Below are 26,768 nucleotides of genomic sequence, written 5' to 3'. Positions count from 1 at the left end.
ATGCTTCATAAGGCATATAGATTTCCATATCTGACCTTTTGAACTTATTTGTGGTCAAAGTGTACTAACATTTTTTCAAACTATAGAAAGTTATAGACTCCTTTTGATGATAAATCAGCTATACAGAGGTCCCCTTTTGACCTCCAAAACATATTTCTGGCCAAAGAGTCCTCGATCTTGGGCTTTCTATACATACTCATAGACTCCTTGTGATGCTTCATAAGCCATATAGATGTCCATATCTGACCTGTTGAACTTATTTGTGGTCAAAGTGTCCTAAAAATTTTCAAACCAAATAAAGTTATAGACTCCTTTTGATGATAAGTCAGCTATACAGAGGGCCCCTTTTGACCTCCTGAACATATTTCTGGCCAAAGAGTCCTCGATCTTGGGCTTTCTATACATACTCATAGACTCCTTCTGATGATTCATAAGCCATATACATGTCCATATCTGACCTTTTGAACTTATTTGTGGTCAAAGTGTCCTAAAAAAAATTCAAACTATATAAAGTTATAGACTCCTTTTGATGATAAATCAGCTATAAAGAGGTCCTCTTTTGACCTCCTGAACATGTTTCTGGCCAAAGAGTCCTCAATCTTGGGCTTTCTATACATACTCATAGACTCCTTCTGATGCTTAATAAGCCATATATATGTCCATATCTGACCTTTTGAACTTATTTGTGGTCAAAGTGTCCTAAAAAAAATTCAAACTATATGAAGTTATAGACTCCTTTTGATGATAAATCAGCTATACAGAGGTCCCCTTTTGACCTCCAGAACATATTTCTGGCCAAAGAGTCCTCGATCTTATGCTTTCTATACATACTCATAGACTCCTTCTGATGCTTCATAAGCCATATAGATGTCCATATCTGACCTGTTGAACTTATTTGTGGTCAAAGTGTCCTAAAATTTTTCAAACTATATAAAGTTATAGACTCCTTTTGATGATAAGTCAGCTATACAGAGGTCCCCTTTTGACCTCCTGAACATATTTCTGGCCAAAGAGTCCTCGATCTTGGGCTTTCTATACATACTCATAGATTCCTTCTGATGCTTCATAAGCCATATAGATGTCCATATCTGACCTTTTGAACTTATTTGTGGTCAAAGTGTCCTCAAATTTTTTCAAACTATAGAAAGTTATAGACTCCTTTTGATGATAAATCAGCTATACAGAGGTCCCCTTTTGACCTCCAGAACATATTTCTGGCCAAAGAGTCCTCGATCTTGGGCTTTCTATACATACTCATAGACTCCTTCTGATGATTCATAAGCCATATAGATGTCCATATCTGACGTTTTGAACTTATTTGTGGTCAAAGTGTCCTAAACAAAATTCAAACTATATAAAGTTATAGACTCCTTTTGATGATAATTCAGCTATACAGAGGTCCCATTTTGACCTTCTGAACATGTTTCTGGCCAAAGAGTCCTCGATCTTGGGCTTTCTATACATACTCATAGACTCCTTCTGATGCTTCATAAGCAATATAGATTTCCATATCTGACATTTTGAACTTATTTGTGGTCAAAGTGTCCTAACATTTTTTCAAACTATATAAAGTTATAGACTCCTTTTGATGATAAATCAGCTATACAGAGGGCCCCTTTTGACCTCCAGAACATATTTCTGGCCAAAGAGTCCTCGATCTTATGCTTTCTACAAATACTCATAAACTCCTTCTGATGCTTCATAAGCCATATAGATGTCCATATCTGACCTGTTAAACTTATTTGTGGTCAAAGAGTCCTAAAATTTTTCAAACTATATAAAGTTATAGACTCCTTTTGATGATAAGTCAGCTATACAGAGGTCCCCTTTTGACCTCCTGAACATATTTCTTGCAAAAGAGTCCTCGATCTTGGGCTTTCTATACATACTCATAGACTCCTTCTGATGCTTCATAAGCCATATAGATGTTCATATCTGACCTTTTGACCTTATTTGTGGTCAAAGTGTCCTAAAAATTTTCAAACCAAATAAAGTTATAGACTCCTTTTGATGATAAGCCAGCTATACAGAGGTCCCCTTTTGACCTCCTGAACATATTTCTGGCCAAAGAGTCCTCGATCTTGGGCTTTCTATACATACTCATAGACTCCTTCTGATGCTTCATAAGCCATATAGATGTCCATATCTGACCTTTTGAACTTATTTGTGGTCAAAGTGTCCTAACATTTTTTCACACTATAGAAAGTTATAGACTCCTTTTGATGATAAAACAGCTATACAGTGGTCCCCTTTTGACCTCCTGAACATATTTCTGGCCAAAGAGTCCTCGATCTTGGGCTTTCTATACATACTCATAGACTCCTTCTGATGCTTCATAAGCCATATAGATGTCCATATCTGACCTTTTGAACTTATTTGTGGTCAAAGTGTCCTAACATTTTTTCACACTATAGAAAGTTATAGACTCCTTTTGATGATAAAACAGCTATACAGAGGTCCCCTTTTGACCTCCTGAACATATTTCTGGCCAAAGAGTCCTCGATCTTGGGCTTTCTATACATACTCATAGACTCCTTCTGATGCTTCATAAGCCATATAGATGTCCATATCTGACCTTTTGAACTTATTTGTGGTCAAAGTGTCCTAAAAAAAATTCAAACTATAGAAAGTTATAGACTCCTTTTGATGATAAGTCAGCTATACAGAGGTCCCATTTTGACCTTCTGAACATGTTTCTGGCCAAAGAGTCCTCGATCTTGGGCTTTCTATACATACTCATAGACTCCTTCTGATGCTTCATAAGCAATATAGATTTCCATATCTGACATTTTGAACTTATTTGTGGTCAAAGTGTCCTAACATTTTTTCAAACTATATAAAGTTATAGACTCCTTTTGATGATAAATCAGCTATACAGAGGGCCCCTTTTGACCTCCAGAACATATTTCTGGCCAAAGAGTCCTCGATCTTATGCTTTCTACAAATACTCATAAACTCCTTCTGATGCTTCATAAGCCATATAGATGTCCATATCTGACCTGTTGAACTTATTTGTGGTCAAAGAGTCCTAACATTTTTCAAACTATATAAAGTTATAGACTCCTTTTGATGATAAGTCAGCTATACAGAGGTCCCCTTTTGACCTCCTGAACATATTTCTGGCAAAAGAGTCCTCAATCTTGGGCTTTCTATACATACTCATAGATTCCTTCTGATGCTTCATAAGCCATATAGATGTCCATATCTGACCTTTTGAACTTATTTGTGGTCAAAGTGTCCTAAAAAAAAATTCAAACTATAGAATGTTATAGACTCCTTTTGATGATAAATCAGCTATACAGAGGTCCCCTTTTGACCTCATGAACATAATTCTGGCCAAAGAGTTCTCGATCTTGGGCGTTCTATACATACTCATAGACTCCTTCTGATGCTTCATAAGCAATATAGATTTCCATATCTGACATTTTGAACTTATTTGTGGTCAAAGTGTCCTAACATTTTTTCACACTATAGAAAGTTATAGACTCCTTTTGATGATAAATCAGCTATACAGAGGTCCCCTTTTGACCTCCTGAACATATTTCTGGAAAAAGAGTCCTCGATCTTGGGCTTTCTATACATACTCATAGACTCCTTCTGATGCTTCATAAGCCATATAGATGTCCATATCTGACCTTTTGAACTTATTTGTGGTCAAAGTGTCCTAAAAAAAAATCAAACTATATAAAGTTATAGACTCCTTTTGATGATGTCAGCTATATAGAGGTCCCCTTTTGACCTCCTGAACATGTTTCTGGCCAAAGAGTCCTCAATATTGGGCTTTCTATACATACTCATAGATTCCTTCTGATGCTTCATAAGCCATATAGATGCCCATATCTGACCTGTTGAACTTATTTGTGGTCAAAGTGTCCTCAAAATTTTTCAAACTATAGAAAGTTATAGACTCCTTTTGATGATAAATCAGCTATACAGAGGTCCCCTTTTCACCTCCTGAACATATTTCTGGCCAAAGAGTCCTCGATCTTGGGCTTTCTATACATACTCATAGACTCCTTCTGATGCTTCATAAGTCATTTAGATGTCCATATCTGACCTTTTGAACTTATTTGTGGTCAAAGTGTCCTAAAAAAAATTCAAACTATATAAAGTTATAGACTCCTTTTGATGATAAGTCAGCTATACAGAGGTCCCATTTTTACCTTCTGAACATGTTTCTGGCCAAAGAGTCCTCGATCTTGGGCTTTCTATACATACTCATAGACTCCTTCTGATGCTTCATAAGCAATATAGATTTCCATATCTGACATTTTGAACTTATTTGTGGTCAAAGTGTCCTAACATTTTTTCAAACTATATAAAGTTATAGACTCCTTTTGATGATAAGTCAGCTATACAGAGGTCCCCTTTTGACCTCCTGAACATATTTCTGGCCAAAGACTCCTCGATCTTGGGCTTTCTATACATACTCATAGACTCCTTCTGATGCTTCATAAGCCATATAGATGTCCATATCTGACCTTTTGAACTTATTTGTGGTCAAAGTGTCCTAAAAAAAATTCAAACTATATGAAGTTATAGACTCCTTTTGATGATAAGTCAGCTATACAGAGGTCCCATTTTGACCTTCTGAACATGATTCTGGCCAAAGAGTCCTCGATCTTGGGCTTTCTATACATACTCATAGACTCCTTCTGATGCTTCATAAGCAATATAGATTTCCATATCTGACATTTTGAACTTATTTGTGGTCAAAGTGTCCTAACATTTTTTCAAACTATATAAAGTTATAGACTCCTTTTGATGATAAATCAGCTATACAGAAGGCCCCTTTTGACCTCCAGAACATATTTCTGGCCAAAGAGTCCTCGATCTTATGCTTTCTACAAATACTCATAAACTCCTTCTGATGCTTCATAAGCCATATAGATGTCCATATCTGACCTGTTGAACTTATTTGTGGTCAAAGAGTCCTAAAATTTTTCAAACTATATAAAGTTATAGACTCCTTTTGATGATAAGTCAGCTATACAGAGGTCCCCTTTTGACCTCGTGAACATATTTCTGGCAAAAGAGTCCTCGATCTTGGGCTTTCTATACATACTCATAGACTCCTTCTGATGCTTCATAAGCCATATAGATGTTCATATCTGACCTTTTGACCTTATTTGTGGTCAAAGTGTCCTAAAAATTTTCAAACCAAATAAAGTTATAGACTCCTTTTGATGATAAGTCAGCTATACAGAGGTCCCCTTTTGACCTCCTGAACATATTTCTGGCCAAAGAGTCCTCGATCTTGGGCTTTCTATACATACTCATAGACTCCTTCTGATGCTTCATAAGCCATATAGATGTCCATATCTGACCTTTTGAACTTATTTGTGGTCAAAGTGTCCTAACATTTTTTCAAACTATATAAAGTTATAGACTCCTTTTGATGATAAGTCAGCTATACAGAGGTCCCCTTTTGACCTCCTGAACATATTTCTGGCCAAAGAGTCCTCGATCTTGGGCTTTCTGTACATACTCATAGACTCCTTCTGATGCTTCATAAGCAATATAGATTTCCATATCTGACATTTTGAACTTATTTGTGGTCAAAGTGTCCTAAAAAAATTCAAACTATATAAAGTTATAGACTCCTTTTGATGATAAGTCAGCTATACAGAGGTCCCCTTTTGACCTCCTGAACATATTTCTTGGCCAAAGAGTCCTCGATTTTGGGCTTTCTATACATACTCATAGACTCCTTCTGATGCTTCATAAGCCATATAGATGTCCATATCTGACCTGTTGAACTTATTTGTGGTCAAAGTGTCCTAAAATTTTTCAAACTATATAAAGTTATAGACTCCTTTTGATGATAAGTCAGCTATACAGAGGTCCCCTTTTGACCTCCTGAACGCTTCATAAGCAATATAGATTTCCATATCTGACATTTTGAACTTATTTGTGGTCAAAGTGTCCTAACATTTTTTCACACTATAGAAAGTTATAGACTCCTTTTGATGATAAATCAGCTATACAGAGGTCCCCTTTTGACCTCCTGAACATATTTCTGGCCAAAGAGTCCTCGATCTTGGGCTTTCTATACATACTCATAACTCCTTCTGATGCTTCATAAGCCATATAGATTTCCATATCTGACATTTTGAACTTATTTGTGGTCAAAGTGCCCTAAAAAAAATTCAAACTATATAAAGTTATAGACTCCTTTTAAATATAAATCAGCTATACAGAGAGCCCCTTTTGACCTCCTGAACATATTTCTGGCCAAAGAGTCCTCGATCTTTTGGTTTCTATACATACTCATAGACTCCTTCTGGTGCTTCATAAGCCATATAGGTTTCCATGTCTGACATTTTGAACTTATTTGTGGTCAAAGTGTCCTAAAAAAAATTCAAACTATATAAAGTTATAGACTCCTTTTGATGATAAGTCAGCTATACAGAGGTCCCATTTTTACCTTCTGAACATGTTTCTGGCCAAAGAGTCCTCGATCTTGGGCTTTCTATACATACTCATAGACTCCTTCTGATGCTTCTTAAGCAATATAGATTTCCATATCTGACATTTTGAACTTATTTGTGGTCAAAGTGTCCTAACATTTTTTCAAACTATATAAAGTTATAGACTCCTTTTGATGATAAGTCAGCTATACAGAGGTCCCCTTTTGACCTCCTGAACATATTTCTGGCCAAAGAGTCCTCGATCTTGGGCTTTCTATACATACTCATAGACTCCTTCTGATGCTTCATAAGCCATATAGATGTCCATATCTGACCTTTTGAACTTATTTGTGGTCAAAGTGTCCTAAAAAAAATTCAAACTATATAAAGTTATAGACTCCTTTTGATGATAAGTCAGCTATACAGAGGTCCCATTTTGACCTTCTGAACATGTTTCTGGCCAAAGAGTCCTCGATCTTGGGCTTTCTATTCATACTCATAGACTCCTTCTGATGCTTCATAAGCAATATAGATTTCCATATCTGACATTTTGAACTTATTTGTGGTCAAAGTGTCCTAACATTTTTTCAAACTATATAAAGTTATAGACTCCTTTTGATGATAAATCAGCTATACAGAGGGCCCCTTTTGACCTCCAGAACATATTTCTGGCCAAAGAGTCCTCGATCTTATGCTTTCTACAAATACTCATAAACTCCTTCTGATGCTTCATAAGCCATATAGATGTCCATATCTGACCTGTTGAACTTATTTGTGGTCAAAGAGTCCTAAAATTTTTCAAACTATATAAAGTTATAGACTCCTTTTGATGATAAGTCAGCTATACAGAGGTCCCCTTTTGACCTCCTGAACATATTTCTGGCAAAAGAGTCCTCGATCTTGGGCTTTCTATACATACTCATAGACTCCTTCTGATGCTTCATAAGCCATATAGATGTTCATATCTGACCTTTTGACCTTATTTGTGGTCAAAGTGTCCTAAAAATTTTCAAACCAAATAAAGTTATAGACTCCTTTTGATGATAAGCCAGCTATACAGAGGTCCCCTTTTGACCTCCTGAACATATTTCTGGCCAAAGAGTCCTCGATCTTGGGCTTTCTATACATACTCATAGACTCCTTCTGATGCTTCATAAGCCATATAGATGTCCATATCTGACCTTTTGAACTTATTTGTGGTCAAAGTGTCCTAACATTTTTTCACACTATAGAAAGTTATAGACTCCTTTTGATGATAAAACAGCTATACAGAGGTCCCCTTTTGACCTCCTGAACATATTTCTGGCCAAAGAGTCCTCGATCTTGGGCTTTCTATACATACTCATAGACTCCTTCTGATGCTTCATAAGCCATATAGATGTCCATATCTGACCTTTTGAACTTATTTGTGGTCAAAGTGTCCTAACATTTTTTCACACTATAGAAAGTTATAGACTCCTTTTGATGATAAAACAGCTATACAGAGGTCCCCTTTTGACCTCCTGAACATATTTCTGGCCAAAGAGTCCTCGATCTTGGGCTTTCTATACATACTCATAGACTCCTTCTGATGCTTCATAAGCCATATAGATGTCCATATCTGACCTTTTGAACTTATTTGTGGTCAAAGTGTCCTAACATTTTTTCAAACTATATAAAGTTATAGACTCCTTTTGATGATAAGTCAGCTATACAGAGGTCCCCTTTTGACCTCCTGAACATATTTCTGGCCAAAGAGTCCTCGATCTTGGGCTTTCTATACATACTCATAGACTCCTTCTGATGCTTCATAAGCCATATAGATGTCCATATCTGACCTTTTGAACTTATTTGTGGTCAAAGTGTCCTAAAAAAAATTCAAACTATATAAAGTTATAGACTCCTTTTGATGATAAGTCAGCTATACAGAGGTCCCCTTTTGACCTCCAGAACATATTTCTGGCCAAAGAGTCCTCGATCTTATGCTTTCTACAAATACTCATAAACTCCTTCTGATGCTTCATAAGCCATATAGATGTCCATATCTGACCTTTTGAACTTATTTGTGGTCAAAGTGTCCTAAAAATTTTCAAACCAAATAAAGTTATAGACTCCTTTTGATGATAAGTCAGCTATACAGAGGGCCCCTTTTGACCTCCTGAACATATTTCTGGCCAAAGAGTCCTCGATCTTGGGCTTTCTATACATACTCATAGACTCCTTCTGATGATTCATAAGCCATATACATGTCCATATCTGACCTTTTGAACTTATTTGTGGTCAAAGTGTCCTAAAAAAAATTCAAACTATATAAAGTTATAGACTCCTTTTGATGATAAATCAGCTATAAAGAGGTCCTCTTTTGACCTCCTGAACATGTTTCTGGCCAAAGAGTCCTCAATCTTGGGCTTTCTATACATACTCATAGACTCCTTCTGATGCTTCATAAGCCATATATATGTCCATATCTGACCTTTTGAACTTATTTGTGGTCAAAGTGTCCTAAAAAAAATTCAAACTATATGAAGTTATAGACTCCTTTTGATGATAAATCAGCTATACAGAGGTCCCCTTTTGACCTCCAGAACATATTTCTGGCCAAAGAGTCCTCGATCTTATGCTTTCTATACATACTCATAGACTCCTTCTGATGCTTCATAAGCCATATAGATGTCCATATCTGACCTGTTGAACTTATTTGTGGTCAAAGTGTCCTCAAAATTTTTCAAACTATATAAAGTTATAGACTCCTTTTGATGATAAGTCAGCTATACAGAGGTCCCCTTTTGACCTCCTGAACATATTTCTGGCCAAAGAGTCCTCGATCTTGGGCTTTCTATACATACTCATAGATTCCTTCTGATGCTTCATAAGCCATATAGATGTCCATATCTGACCTTTTGAACTTATTTGTGGTCAAAGTGTCCTCAAATTTTTTCAAACTATAGAAAGTTATAGACTCCTTTTGATGATAAATCAGCTATACAGAGGTCCCCTTTTGACCTCCAGAACATATTTCTGGCCAAAGAGTCCTCGATCTTGGGCTTTCTATACATACTCATAGACTCCTTCTGATGATTCATAAGCCATATAGATGTCCATATCTGACGTTTTGAACTTATTTGTGGTCAAAGTGTCCTAAACAAAATTCAAACTATATAAAGTTATAGACTCCTTTTGATGATAATTCAGCTATACAGAGGTCCCATTTTGACCTTCTGAACATGTTTCTGGCCAAAGAGTCCTCGATCTTGGGCTTTCTATACATACTCATAGACTCCTTCTGATGCTTCATAAGCAATATAGATTTCCATATCTGACATTTTGAACTTATTTGTGGTCAAAGTGTCCTAACATTTTTTCAAACTATATAAAGTTATAGACTCCTTTTGATGATAAATAAGCTATACAGAGGGCCCCTTTTGACCTCCAGAACATATTTCTGGCCAAAGAGTCCTCGATCTTATGCTTTCTACAAATACTCATAAACTCCTTCTGATGCTTCATAAGCCATATAGATGTCCATATCTGACCTGTTGAACTTATTTGTGGTCAAAGAGTCCTAAAATTTTTCAAACTATATAAAGTTATAGACTCCTTTTGATGATAAGTCAGCTATACAGAGGTCCCCTTTTGACCTCCTGAACATATTTCTTGCAAAAGAGTCCTCGATCTTGGGCTTTCTATACATACTCATAGACTCCTTCTGATGCTTCATAAGCCATATAGATGTTCATATCTGACCTTTTGACCTTATTTGTGGTCAAAGTGTCCTAAAAATTTTCAAACCAAATAAAGTTATAGACTCCTTTTGATGATAAGCCAGCTATACAGAGGTCCCCTTTTGACCTCCTGAACATATTTCTGGCCAAAGAGTCCTCGATCTTGGGCTTTCTATACATACTCATAGACTCCTTCTGATGCTTCATAAGCCATATAGATGTCCATATCTGACCTTTTGAACTTATTTGTGGTCAAAGTGTCCTAACATTTTTTCACACTATAGAAAGTTATAGACTCCTTTTGATGATAAAACAGCTATACAGTGGTCCCCTTTTGACCTCCTGAACATATTTCTGGCCAAAGAGTCCTCGATCTTGGGCTTTCTATACATACTCATAGACTCCTTCTGATGCTTCATAAGCCATATAGATGTCCATATCTGACCTTTTGAACTTATTTGTGGTCAAAGTGTCCTAACATTTTTTCACACTATAGAAAGTTATAGACTCCTTTTGATGATAAAACAGCTATACAGAGGTCCCCTTTTGACCTCCTGAACATATTTCTGGCCAAAGAGTCCTCGATCTTGGGCTTTCTATACATACTCATAGACTCCTTCTGATGCTTCATAAGCCATATAGATGTCCATATCTGACCTTTTGAACTTATTTGTGGTCAAAGTTTCCTAAAAAAAATTCAAACTATAGAAAGTTATAGACTCCTTTTGATGATAAGTCAGCTATACAGAGGTCCCATTTTGACCTTCTGAACATGTTTCTGGCCAAAGAGTCCTCGATCTTGGGCTTTCTATACATACTCATAGACTCCTTCTGATGCTTCATAAGCAATATAGATTTCCATATCTGACATTTTGAACTTATTTGTGGTCAAAGTGTCCTAACATTTTTTCAAACTATATAAAGTTATAGACTCCTTTTGATGATAAATCAGCTATACAGAGGGCCCCTTTTGACCTCCAGAACATATTTCTGGCCAAAGAGTCCTCGATCTTATGCTTTCTACAAATACTCATAAACTCCTTCTGATGCTTCATAAGCCATATAGATGCCCATATCTGACCTGTTGAACTTATTTGTGGTCAAAGTGTCCTCAAAATTTTTCAAACTATAGAAAGTTATAGACTCCTTTTGATGATAAATCAGCTATACAGAGGTCCCCTTTTCACCTCCTGAACATATTTCTGGCCAAAGAGTCCTCGATCTTGGGCTTTCTATACATACTCATAGACTCCTTCTGATGCTTCATAAGTCATTTAGATGTCCATATCTGACCTTTTGAACTTATTTGTGGTCAAAGTGTCCTAAAAAAAATTCAAACTATATAAAGTTATAGACTCCTTTTGATGATAAGTCAGCTATACAGAGGTCCCATTTTTACCTTCTGAACATGTTTCTGGCCAAAGAGTCCTCGATCTTGGGCTTTCTATACATACTCATAGACTCCTTCTGATGCTTCATAAGCAATATAGATTTCCATATCTGACATTTTGAACTTATTTGTGGTCAAAGTGTCCTAACATTTTTTCAAACTATATAAAGTTATAGACTCCTTTTGATGATAAGTCAGCTATACAGAGGTCCCCTTTTGACCTCCTGAACATATTTCTGGCCAAAGACTCCTCGATCTTGGGCTTTCTATACATACTCATAGACTCCTTCTGATGCTTCATAAGCCATATAGATGTCCATATCTGACCTTTTGAACTTATTTGTGGTCAAAGTGTCCTAAAAAAAATTCAAACTATATGAAGTTATAGACTCCTTTTGATGATAAGTCAGCTATACAGAGGTCCCATTTTGACCTTCTGAACATGTTTCTGGCCAAAGAGTCCTCGATCTTGGGCTTTCTATACATACTCATAGACTCCTTCTGATGCTTCATAAGCAATATAGATTTCCATATCTGACATTTTGAACTTATTTGTGGTCAAAGTGTCCTAACATTTTTTCAAACTATATAAAGTTATAGACTCCTTTTGATGATAAATCAGCTATACAGAAGGCCCCTTTTGACCTCCAGAACATATTTCTGGCCAAAGAGTCCTCGATCTTATGCTTTCTACAAATACTCATAAACTCCTTCTGATGCTTCATAAGCCATATAGATGTCCATATCTGACCTGTTGAACTTATTTGTGGTCAAAGAGTCCTAAAATTTTTCAAACTATATAAAGTTATAGACTCCTTTTGATGATAAGTCAGCTATACAGAGGTCCCCTTTTGACCTCCTGAACATATTTCTGGCAAAAGAGTCCTCGATCTTGGGCTTTCTATACATACTCATAGACTCCTTCTGATGCTTCATAAGCCATATAGATGTTCATATCTGACCTTTTGACCTTATTTGTGGTCAAAGTGTCCTAAAAATTTTCAAACCAAATAAAGTTATAGACTCCTTTTGATGATAAGTCAGCTATACAGAGGTCCCCTTTTGACCTCCTGAACATATTTCTGGCCAAAGAGTCCTCGATCTTGGGCTTTCTATACATACTCATAGACTCCTTCTGATGCTTCATAATCCATATAGATGTCCATATCTGACCTTTTGAACTTATTTGTGGTCAAAGTGTCCTAACATTTTTTCAAACTATATAAAGTTATAGACTCCTTTTGATGATAAGTCAGCTATACAGAGGTCCCCTTTTGACCTCCTGAACATATTTCTGGCCAAAGAGTCCTCGATCTTGGGCTTTCTGTACATACTCATAGACTCCTTCTGATGCTTCATAAGCAATATAGATTTCCATATCTGACATTTTGAACTTATTTGTGGTCAAAGTGTCCTAAAAAAATTCAAACTATATAAAGTTATAGACTCCTTTTGATGATAAGTCAGCTATACAGAGGTCCCCTTTTGACCTCCTGAACATATTTCTTGGCCAAAGAGTCCTCGATTTTGGGCTTTCTATACATACTCATAGACTCCTTCTGATGCTTCATAAGCCATATAGATGTCCATATCTGACCTGTTGAACTTATTTGTGGTCAAAGTGTCCTAAAATTTTTCAAACTATATAAAGTTATAGACTCCTTTTGATGATAAGTCAGCTATACAGAGGTCCCCTTTTGACCTCCTGAACGCTTCATAAGCAATATAGATTTCCATATCTGACATTTTGAACTTATTTGTGGTCAAAGTGTCCTAACATTTTTTCACACTATAGAAAGTTATAGACTCCTTTTGATGATAAATCAGCTATACAGAGGTCCCCTTTTGACCTCCTGAACATATTTCTGGCCAAAGAGTCCTCGATCTTGGGCTTTCTATACATACTCATAACTCCTTCTGATGCTTCATAAGCCATATAGATTTCCATATCTGACATTTTGAACTTATTTGTGGTCAAAGTGTCCTCGATCTTTTGGTTTCTATACATACTCATAGACTCCTTCTGGTGCTTCATAAGCCATATAGGTTTCCATGTCTGACATTTTGAACTTATTTGTGGTCAAAGTGTCCTAAAAAAAATTCAAACTATATAAAGTTATAGACTCCTTTTGATGATAAGTCAGCTATACAGAGGTCCCCTTTTGACCTCCTGAACATATTTCTGGCCAAAGAGTCCTCGATTTTGGGCTTTCTATACATACTCATAGACTCCTTCTGATGCTTCATAAGCCATATAGATGTCCATATCTGACCTGTTGAAGTTATTTGTGGTCAAAGTGTCCTAAAATTTTTCAAACTATATAAAGTTATAGACTCCTTTTGATGATAAGTCAGCTATACAGAGGTCCCCTTTTGACCTCCTGAACATATTTCTGGCCAAAGAGTCCTCGATATTGCGTTTTCTATACATACTTATAGACTCCTTCTGATGCTTCATAAGCCATATAGATGTCCATATCTGACGTTTTGAACTTATTTGTGGTCAAAGTGTCCTAAACAAAATTCAAACTATATAAAGTTATAGACTCCTTTTGATGATAATTCAGCTATACAGAGGTCCCATTTTGACCTTCTGAACATGTTTCTGGCCAAAGAGTCCTCGATCTTGGGCTTTCTATACATACTCATAGACTCCTTCTGATGCTTCATAAGCAATATAGATTTCCATATCTGACATTTTGAACTTATTTGTGGTCAAATTGTCCTAACATTTTTTCAAACTATATAAAGTTATAGACTCCTTTTGATGATAAGTCAGCTATACAGAGGGCCCCTTTTGACCTCCAGAACATATTTCTGGCCAAAGAGTCCTCGATCTTATGCTTTCTACAAATACTCATAAACTCCTTCTGATGCTTCATAAGCCATATAGATGTCCATATCTGACCTGTTGAACTTATTTGTGGTCAAAGAGTCCTAACATTTTTCAAACTATATAAAGTTATAGACTCCTTTTGATGATAAGTCAGCTATACAGAGGTCCCCTTTTGACCTCCTGAACATATTTCTGGCAAAAGAGTCCTCAATCTTGGGCTTTCTATACATACACATAGATTCCTTCTGATGCTTCATAAGCCATATAGATGTCCATATCTGACCTTTTGAACTTATTTGTGGTCAAAGTGTCCTAAAAAAAATTCAAACTATAGAATGTTATAGACTCCTTTTGATGATAAATCAGCTATACAGAGGTCCCCTTTTGACCTCATGAAAATAATTCTGGCCAAAGAGTTCTCGATCTTGGGCGTTCTATACATACTCATAGACTCCTTCTGATGCTTCATAAGCAATATAGATTTCCATATCTGACATTTTGAACTTATTTGTGGTCAAAGTGTCCTAACATTTTTTCACACTATAGAAAGTTATAGACTCCTTTTGATGATTATCAGCTATACAGAGGTCCCCTTTTCACCTCCTGAACATATTTCTGGCCAAAGAGTCCTCGATCTTGGGCTTTCTATACATACTCATAGACTCCTTCTGATGCTTCATAAGCCATATAGATGTCCATATCTGACCTTTTGAACTTATTTGTGGTCAAAGTGTCCTAAAAAAAATTCAAACTATATAAAGTTATAGACTCCTTTTGATGATAAGTCAGCTATACAGAGGACCCATTTTTACCTTCTGAACATGTTTCTGGCCAAAGAGTCCTCGATCTTGGGCTTTCTATACATACTCATAGACTCCTTCTGATGCTTCATAAGCAATATAGATCTCCATATCTGACATTTTGAACTTATTTGTGGTCAAAGTGTCCTAACATTTTTTCAAACTATATAAAGTTATAGACTCCTTTTGATGATAAGTCAGCTATACAGAGGTCCCCTTTTGACCTCCTGAACATATTTCTGGCTAAAGAGTCCTCGATCTTGGGCTTTCTATACATACTCATAGACTCCTTCTGATGCTTCATAAGCCATATAGATGTTCATATCTGACCTTTTGACCTTATTTGTGGTCAAAGTGTCCTAAAAATTTTCAAACCAAATAAAGTTATAGACTCCTTTTGATGATAAGCCAGCTATACAGAGGTCCCCTTTTGACCTCCTGAACATATTTCTGGCCAAAGAGTCCTCGATCTTGGGCTTTCTATACATACTCATAGACTCCTTCTGATGCTTCATAAGCCATATAGATGTCCATATCTGACCTTTTGAACTTATTTGTGGTCAAAGTGTCCTAACATTTTTTCACACTATAGAAAGTTATAGACTCCTTTTGATGATAAAACAGCTATACAGAGGTCCCCTTTTGACCTCCTGAACATATTTCTGGCCAAAGAGTCCTCGATCTTGGGCTTTCTATACATACTCATAGACTCCTTCTGATGCTTCATAAGCCATATAGATGTCCATATCTGACCTTTTGAACTTATTTGTGGTCAAAGTGTCCTAAAATTTTTTCACACTATAGAAAGTTATAGACTCCTTTTGATGATAAGTCAGCTATACAGAGGTCCCCTTTTGACCTCCTGAACATATTTCTGGCAAAAGAGTCCTCAATCTTGGGCTTTCTATACATACTCATAGATTCCTTCTGATGCTTCATAAGCCATATAGATGTCCATATCTGACCTTTTGAACTTATTTGTGGTCAAAGTGTCCTAAAAAAAATTCAAACTATATAAAATTATAGACTCCTTTTGATGATAAATCAGCTATACAGAGGGCCCCGTTTCACCTCCAGAACATATTTCTGGCCAAAGAGTCCTCGATCTTATGCTTTCTTTACATACTCATAGACTCCTTCTGATGCTTCATAAGCCATATAGATGTCCATATCTGACGTTTTGAACTTATTTGTGGTCAAAGTGTCCTAAACAAAATTCAAACTATATAAAGTTATAGACTCCTTTTGATGATAATTCAGCTATACAGAGGTCCCATTTTGACCTTCTGAACATGTTTCTGGCCAAAGAGTCCTCGATCTTGGGCTTTCTATACATACTCATAGACTCCTTCTGATGCTTCATAAGCAATATAGATTTCCATATCTGACATTTTTAACTTATTTGTGGTCAAAGTGTCCTAACATTTTTTCAAACTATATAAAGTTATAGACTCCTTTTGATGATAAATCAGCTATACAGAGGTCCCCTTTTGACCTCCTGAACATATTTCTGGCCAAAGAGTCCTCGATCTTGGGCTTTCTATACATACTCATAGACTCCTTCTGATGCTTCATAAGCCATATAGATGTCCATATCTGACCTTTTGAACTTATTTGTGGTCAAAGTGTCCTAACATTTTTTCACACTATAGAAAGTTATAGACTCCTTTTGATGATAAAACAGCTATACAGAGGTCCCCTTTTGACCTCCTGAACATATTTCTGGCCAAAGAGTCCTCGATCTTGGGCTTTCTATACATACTCATAGACTCCTTCTGATGCTTCATAAGCCATATAGATGTCCATATCTGACCTTTTGAACTTATTTGTGGTCAAAGTGTCCTAAAATTTTTTCACACTATAGAAAGTTATAGACTCCTTTTGATGATAAGTCAGCTATACAGAGGTCCCCTTTTGACCTCCTGAACATATTTCTGGCAAAAGAGTCCTCAATCTTGGGCTTTCTATACATACTCATAGATTCCTTCTGATGCTTCATAAGCCATATAGATGTCCATATCTGACCTTTTGAACTTATTTGTGGTCAAAGTGTCCTAAAAAAAATTCAAACTATATAAAATTATAGACTCCTTTTGATGATAAATCAGCTATACAGAGGGCCCCGTTTCACCTCCAGAACATATTTCTGGCCAAAGAGTCCTCGATCTTATGCTTTCTTTACATACTCATAGACTCCTTCTGATGCTTCATAAGCCATATAGATGTCCATATCTGACCTGTTGAACTTATTTGTGGTCAAAGTGTCCTAACATTTTTTCAAACTATAGAAAGTTATAGGCTCCTTTTGATGATAAATCAGCTATACAGAGGGCCCCTTTTGACCTCCAGAACATATTTCTGGCCAAAGAGTCCTCGATCTTATGCTTTCTAGAAATACTCATAGACTCCTTCTGATGCTTCATAAGCCATATAGATGTCCATATCTGACCTGTTGAACTTATTTGTGGTCAAAGTGTCCTAACATTTTTTCAAACTATAGAAAGTTATAGGCTCCTTTTGATGATAAATCAGCTATACAGAGGTCCCCTTTTGACCTCCAGAACATATTTCTGGCCACAGAGTCCTCGATCTTGGGCTTTCTATACATACTCATAGACTCCTTCTGATGCTTCATAAGCCATATAGATGTTCATATCTGACCCATTGAACATATATCTGGCCAAAGAGACCTAGAACTTTAATTATCTATACATAATTACTATCTCCTTCTGATTTTTCATCACCCAGGCTTTTATCCATATTTGACAATTGAACATATTTCTATACATACTCATAGACTCTTTCAGATAGTACTTCAGCCAAAAAATGATCCATAATTGACTACTAAACTCATTTCTGAGCGATGGGTTTATAATCTTGAATTCTCTATACATTGACTCCTTCTGATGTTACAATAGCAAAACATTATTGTATTGTATTGTATCAATATGACCTATTAAACCTATTTCTGACCAATGAGTCTATGAACATTTTTCAATTCATACTCAATGACTCCTGATTTTACAACAGCAATATAGTATTTCAAAATTTGATCAATTGAACATATTTCTGGCCAAAGAGACCTTGATCTTATTCTTTCTATACATACTCATTCTGATGTTTCATCAGCCAGATAATTGTCCACAACTGACCTACTGAACATTTTTCTGTTCACGAACTTGAACTTTCTATGCATAATCATTTACTTCTGATGTTTCTTCAGCCATACAGAAGTCCAGATTTGACATGTTGAACATATTTCTGACCAAAGAGTCTTTGATCTTGAACTTTCTATTCATAATTATAGACTCTTTCAGAAAGTACATCGGACAGACAATTATCCATATTAATTACTAAACATATTTCTGGCCAACAAGTCCATGAACTTGAACATTCTGTACATGCTAATTGATCCGAAGATATCAATCTGACTGTATAGTGTTAATCTTTAAGGACTCTTTGGCCAGTAATATTTTCGGTAGGTCAAATATGGACTTCTGTATGACTGATTTAACATCAGAAGGAGTCTATAGATTATGATAGACAAAATCCCCCAATTTATTTTTCAATCGGTCAAATATGGACTACCGCCTGCCTGGTTTGGCATTGCAAGAAGTCAGTCTATATTGTATAGTGAGTTAATGTTCACGGACTCTGGCCAGAAATATTTTCAGTAGGTCAAAAATAGACTACTGGCTGGTTAATATAACATCACAAGAAGTCAATCTGTAGTATAGCAAGATGATGTTCAAGAACTCTTTGGCCAGAAATATGTTCAGAAGGTCAAAAGGTGACCTTTGTATAGCTGATTTATTATCAGAAGGAGACTATAACTTGATATAGTTTGAAAATTTTTTAGGACACTTTGACCAGAAATAAGTTCAAAAGGTCAGATATGGACATCTATATGGCTTATGAAGCATCAGAAGGAGTTGGACTATGAGTATGTATAGAAAGCCCAAGATCGAGGACTCTTTGGCCAAAAATATGTTCCTTGGGTCAAATATGGACTTCTGTATGGCTGACGTAACATCAGAAAAAGTCAACGAGTATATATGGAAAGGTCAAGTTTCGAGTACTCCTTGGCCAGAAAAAAAATTCAGTATGTCAAATATGGACTTTTGTCAGGATGAAATAACATCCGAAGATATCAATCTGAATGTATAGTGTCAATCATTTAGGACTCTTTGGCCAGAAATATGTTCAGTAGGTCAAAAGGGGACCTCTGTATAGCTGATTTATCATCAGAAGGAGACTAAAACTTTATACAGTTTGAAAACTTTTGATGACCAGAAATAAGTTCTAAAGGTCAGATATGGACATCTATATGGCTTATGAAGCATCAGAAGGAGTCTATGAGTATGTATAGATAGCCCAAGATCGAGGACTCTTTGGCCAGAAATATGTTCAGTAGGTCAAAAGGGGCCCTCTGTATAGCTGATTTATCATCAAAAGGAGTCTATTACTTTATATAGTTTGAAAAAATGTTAGGACACTTTGACCACAAATAAGTTCAAAAGGTCAGATATGGAAATCTATATGGCTTATGAAGCATCAGAAGGACTCTATGAGTATGTATAGAAAGCCCAAGATTGAGGACTCTTTGGCCAGAAACATGTTCAGGAGGTCAAAAGGGGACCTCTTTATAGCTGATTTATCATCAAAAGGAGTCTATAACTTACTTGGTTTGAAATTTTTTTAGGACACTTTGACCACAAATGAGTTCAAAAGGTCAGATTTGGACATCTATATGGCTTATGAAGCATCAGAAGGAGTCTATGTGTATGTATAGAAAGCCCAAGATCGAGGATTCTTTGGCCAAAAATATGTTCAATCAGTCAAATATGGACTACTGTCTGGCTTATATAACGTCACAAGAAGTCAGTCTTGTATGTTTAAAAAGTTCATGTTTAAAGACTCTTTATCCAGAAATGTGTTCAGTAGGTCAAAAATGGACTTTTGTATGGCTGATGTAGCATCAGAAAGATTCTACGAGAATGTATATAAAGTTTAAGATCGATTACTCTTGGGTCAGAAATATGTGCAATATGTGAAATATGTTTGACCAAACATGGACTACTGTCTTGCTAATACAACATCACAAGATGTCAGTAAGTAAGAAGTCAGTAAGAACTCTTTGGACAGAAAATATGTCCTGTAAGTCAAAGAGGGACCTCTGTAGGCCTGATTTGACACATGACATATGTGCATTGGCATTGCACTATAACTAACTTATTCATTTTTTCTTTTAAGGGAAATTATTGCATTTACCTCTTGCGTTACAATGCATAGAATAAACTACTTCATACCTCATGTGCAATGAAAACATAACATGAGTGTTGCATTGCACAAACGATCTAAGAATTAGCGTTGAATAATAATGTATTATTAATATTATATCTAACTATATCAGTTAGATGTTTTATGCAGTGGAATGTAACTCCAAAAATGGTATCTCTTCAATGCACATCGGAATGAGATAGTTATTGTATGTTTGTGATGCACTCATAGCTTATATGTTATTCTTCAATGCACAACGTTAGATCGTTAGTGCAATGCAATGCAATGCAACAACACACGTTATCTCTTTAATGAACATGGGAATGATTTAGTTCTGGTGTGCAATGCAAGGCATTGCAAAAAGTGCATAACCTATATGTTATTCAGTGCACAACGTTAGATCGTTTGTGCAGGGCAATGCAATGCAACAACACACATTATCTCTTTAATGAACATGGGAATGATTTAGTTCTGGTGTGCAATGCAAGTAGGGTGACCACCCGTCCCGCGTAGCGCGTGCGCGCACAGCGTTTGAAGCCCAATTCATGCGTCCCGCAAATTGAGACCGTGTCACGCATAATCCATGCTTGCTCAAAAAAAAAAAAGTTGCAAAAAGACCTTTGCAAAACGTCCTTCTCAATCGGACATGGAGGGGAATACGATGTCAATCGTTTTTTTTTTTTTTTGAAAATACTTTTTTTTTTTTAACTGTTCCTGTGGTGTTGAACAACTACAATTCCTGTTAATCCTATAATTTTATATTATAATTTATTTAAAGTGAATAAATTGTAATGAAAAATAAATTAAATTAAATAGTAGCCTAAATCGTAAGTGGAAGTGCATCTGTCAATTCATTGAATGTTCAAAATATTATGAATCTTTATTTAGAAAAAAATACACATTGGTTGGCCTATTCATGAGCATACATCAGCAATTATACATGTTTAGGGGAATAGGGCATTATTAATATACCATGATGATGTAAGGAGGTATGTGCTAGAAATGGGTAAACCACTATCCACAGTGAGTCTGCCCATGGGGTGGGGGTACCGCTGCGCCAGGCAGTGTCCCACATTGTCCCTCAGAAACATACCCCTTGTCCCCCCTTGGGCTTATTAGCAGGTGGTCACCCTAAATGCAAGGCATTGCAAAAAGTGCATAACCTATATGTTTTTCTTCAGTGCACAACGTTAGATCGTTTGTGCAATGCAATGCAATGCAATGCAATGCAACAACAAACGTTATCTCTTTAATGAACATGGGAATGAAGGTAGTTCTGGTATGCAATGCAATGCAATGCGAAAAGTGCATAACCTATATGTTATTCTTCAGTGCACAACGTTAGATCGTTAGTGCAATGCAATGCAATGCAATTGCAGTGCAAAGCAATGCAAATCAATATAATGCAATACAATGCAATGCAAAAACACTCGTTATGTCTTTAATGAACATGGGAATGAAGGTAGTTCTGGTGTGCAATGCAATGCGAAAAGTGCATAACCTATATGTTATTCTTCAGTGCACAACGTTAGATCGTTCGTGCAATGCAATGCAATGCAATGCAGTGCAAAGCAATGCAAAGCAATGCAAATCAATGCAAATCAATGCAAATCAATGCAATGCAATACAATGCAATGCAACAACATACATTATCTCTTTAATGAACATGAGAATGATTTAGTTCTGGTGTGCAATGCAATGTAATGCAAAAACTATATGTTATTCTACAGTGCACAACGTTAGATCGTTAGTGCAATGCAATGCAGTGCAAAGCAATGCAAATCAATGCAATGCAATACAATGCAATGCAACAACACACATATCATCTCCATAATGAACTTGGGAATGATTTTGTTCTGGTGTGCAATGCAATGCGAAAAGAGCATAACCTATATGTTATTCTTCAGTGCACAACGTTAGATCGTTTGTGCAATGCAATGCAAAGCAATGCACCAACAAACGTTATCTCTTTTAATGAACATGTCAATGATTTAGTTCAGGTGTGCAAAGCAATGAAATGCAAAAACTGCATAACCTATATGTTATTCTTCAGTGCACAACGTTACATCGCTAGTGCAATGCAATGCAACAACACACATACCATTTCTTTAATGAACATGGGAATGGTTAAGTTCTAGTCAGCAATGCAATGCAATGCAAAAACTGCATAACCTATATGTTATTCTTCAGTGCACAACGTTACATCGCTAGTGCAATGCAATGCAGTGCAAAGCAATGCAAATCAATGCAATGCAATGCAACAACACACGTTATCTCTTTAATCAACATGCGAATGATTTAGTTCTGGTGTGCAATGCAATGAAATGCAAAAAGTGCATAACCTATATGTTATTCTTCAGTGCACAAAGTTAGATCGTTAGTGCAATGCAATGCAATGCAACAACACACGTTATGTCTTTAATCAACATGGGAATGAGGTAGTTCTGGTGTGCAATGCAATGCAGTGCAAAAAGTGCATACCTATGTTATTCTTCAGTGCAAAACGTTAGATCGTTAGTGCAGTGCAATGCAATGCAATGCAACAACACACGTTATCTCTTTTATGAACATGGGAATGATTTAGTTCTGGTATGCAATGCAATGCAATGCGAAAAGTGCATAACCTTGTGCATAATGTTATTCTTTAGTGCACAACGTTAGATCGTTTGTGCAGTGCAATGCAATGCAACAACATACGTTATCTCTTTAATAAACATGGGAATGATTTAGTTCTGGTATGCAATGCAATGCGAAAAGTGCATAACCTATATGTTATTCTTCAGTGCACAACGTTAGATCGTTAGTGCAATGCAATGCAATGCAATGCAGTGCAAAGCAATGCAAATCAATGCAATGCAATACAATGCAATGCAACAACACACGTTATGTCTTTAATGAACATGGGAATGATTTAGTTCTGGTGTGCAATGCAATGCAATGCAAAAAGTGCATAACCTATATGTTATTCTTCAGTGCATAACGTTAGATCGTTTGTGCAATGCAATGCAATGCAATGCACCAACAAACGTTATCTCTTTAATGAAAATGGGAATGATTTAGTTCTGGTGTGCAATGCAATGCAGTGCAAAAAGTGCATACCTATATGTTATTCTTCAGTGCACAACGTTAGATCGTTTGTGCAATGCAATGCAACAACACACATACCATTTCTTTAATGAACATGGGAATGGTTAAGTTCTAGTGAGCAATGCAATGCAATGCAAAAACTGCATAACCTATATGTTATTCTTCAGTGCACAACGTTACATCGCTAGTGCAATGCAATGCAACAACACACGTTATCTCTTTAATCAACATGGGAATGATTTAGTTCTGGTGTGCAATGCAATGAAATGCAAAAAGTGCATAACCTATATGTTATTCTTCAGTGCACAAAGTTAGATCGTTAGTGCAATGCAATGCAATGCAACAACACACGTTATGTCTTTAATCAACATGGGAATGAGGTAGTTCTGGTGTGCAATGCAATGCAATGCGAAAAGTGCATAACCTATATGTTATTCTTCAGTGCACAACGTTAGATCGTTTGTGCAATGCAAAGCAATGCAATGCAACAACACACATTATCTCTTTAATGAACATGGGAATGATTTAGTTCTAGTGTGCAATGCAATGCGAAAAGTGCATAACCTATATGTTATTCTTCAGTGCACAACGTTAGATCGTTAGTGCAATGCAATGCAATGCAATGCAATGCAATGCAGTGCAATGCAATGCAATGCAGTGCAATGCAATGCAAATCAATGCAAATCAATGCAATGCAATACAATGCAATGCAACAACACACATTATCTCTTTAATGAACATGAGAATGATTTAGTTCTGGTGTGCAATGCAATGCAAAATGTGCATAACCTATATGTTATTCTTCAGTGCACAACGTTAGATCGTTAGTGCAATGCAATGCAGTGCAAAGTAATGCAAATCAATATAATTCTATACAATGCAATGCAAAAACACTCGTTATGTCTTTAATGAACATGGGAATGAAGGTAGTTCTGGTGTGCAATGCAATGCGAAAAGTGCATAACCTATATGTTATTCTTCAGTGCACAACGTTAGATCGTTTGTGCAATGCAAAGCAATGCAATGCAACAACACACATTATCTCTTTAATGAACATGGGAATGATTTAGTTCTAGTGTGCAATGCAATGCGAAAAGTGCATAACCTATATGTTATTCTTCAGTGCATAACGTTAGATCGTTAGTACAATGCAATGGAATGCAACAACACACGTTATCTCTTTAAGCAACATGGGAATGAGGTTGTTCTGGTGTCCAATGCAATGCAAAAAGTGCATAACCTATATGTTATTCTTCAGTGCACAACGTTAGATCGTTAGTGCAATGCAAGGCAATGCAATGCAATGCAATGCAATGCAATGCAATGCAATGCAGTGCAAAGCAATGCAAATCAATGCAAATCAATGCAATGCAATACAATGCAATGCAACAACACACATTATCTCTTTAATGAACATGAGAATGATTTAGTTCTGGTGTGCAATGCAATGCAAAATGTGCATAACCTATATGTTATTATTCAGTGCACAACGTTAGATCGTTAGTGCAATGCAATGCAATGCAATGCAGTGCAAAGTAATGCAAATCAATATAATTCTATACAATGCAATGCAAAAACACTCGTTATGTCTTTAATGAACATGGGAATGAAGGTAGTTCTGGTGTGCAATGCAATGCGAAAAGTGCATAACCTATATGTTATTCTTCAGTGCACAACGTTAGATCGTTAGTGAAATGCAATGCAAATCAATGCAAATCAATGCAATGCAATACAATGCAATGCATCAACACACATTATCTCTTTAATGAACATGAGAATGATTTAGTTCTGGTGTGCAATGCAATGAAATGCAAAAAGTGCATAACCTATATGTTATTCTTCAGTGCACAAAGTTAGATAGTTAGTGCAATGCAATGCAATGCAACAACACACGTTATGTCTTTAATCAACATGGGAATGAGGTAGTTCTGGTGTGCATTGCAGTGCAGTGCAAAAAGTGCATACCTATGTTATTCTTCAGTGCCACACGTTAGATCGTTAGTGCAGTGCAATGCAATGCAACAACACACGTTATCTCTTTAATGAACATGGGAATGATTTAGTTCTGGTATGCAATGCAATGCAATGCGAAAAGTGCATAACCTTGTGCATAATGTTATTCATCAGTGCACAACGTTAGATCGTTAGTGCAATGCAATGCAATGCAATGCAGTGCAATGCAATGCAGTGCAAAGCAATGCAAATCAATGTAATGCTATGCAATGCAATGCAATACAATGCAATGCAACAACACACGTTATGTCTTTAATGAACATGGGAATGATTTAGTTCTGGTGTGCACTGCAATGCAAAATGTGCATAACCTATATGTTATTCTTCAGTGCACAACGTTAGATCGTTAGTGCAATGCAATGCAATGCAATGCAGTGCAAAGTAATGAAAATCAATATAATTCTATACAATGCAATGCAAAAACACTCGTTATGTCTTTAATGAACATGGGAATGAAGGTAGTTCTGGTGTGCAATGCAATGCAAAATGTGCATAACCTATATGTTATTCTTCAGTGCAGAACGTTAGATCGTTATTGCAATGCAATGCAATGCAGTGCAAAGCAATGCAAATCAAGGCAATGCAATACAATGCAATGCAACAACACACGTTATGTCTTTAATGAACATGGGAATGAGGTAGTTCTGGTGTGCAATGCAATGCAGTGCAAAAAGTGCATACCTATGTTATTCTTCAGTGCAAAACGTTAGATCGTTAGTGCAGTGCAATGCAATGCAATGCAACAACACACGTTATCTCTTTTATGAACATGGGAATGATTTAGTTCTGGTATGCAATGCAATGCAAAGCGAAAAGTGCATAACCTTGTGCATAATGTTATTCATCAGTGCACAACGTTAGATCGTTAGTGCAGTGCAATGCAATGCAATGCAATGCAGTGCAATGCAATGCAGTGCAAAGCAATGCAAATCAATGTAATGCTATGCAATGCAATGCAATACAATGCAATGCAACAACACACGTTATGTCTTTAATGAACATGGGAATGATTTAGTTCTGGTGTGCAATGCAATGCAATGCGACAAGTGCATAACCTATATGTTATTCTTCAGTGCACAACGTTAGATCGTTTGTGTAATGCAATGCAATGCAACAACACACGTTATCTCTTTAATGAACATGGGAATAATGTTATTCTTCAGTGCACAACGTTAGATCGTTAGTGCAATGCAATGCAATGCAATGCAGTGCAAAGCAATGCAAATGAATATAATGCAATACAATGCAATG

The sequence above is a fragment of the Abramis brama genome (assembly GCF_963993115.1).
Source record: "Abramis brama genome assembly, chromosome: 24".
NCBI classification, from domain to species: Eukaryota; Metazoa; Chordata; class Actinopteri; order Cypriniformes; family Leuciscidae; genus Abramis; species Abramis brama.
The sequence above is the reverse complement of the archived record's forward strand: the minus strand, read 5'-3'. Positions refer to the sequence as shown.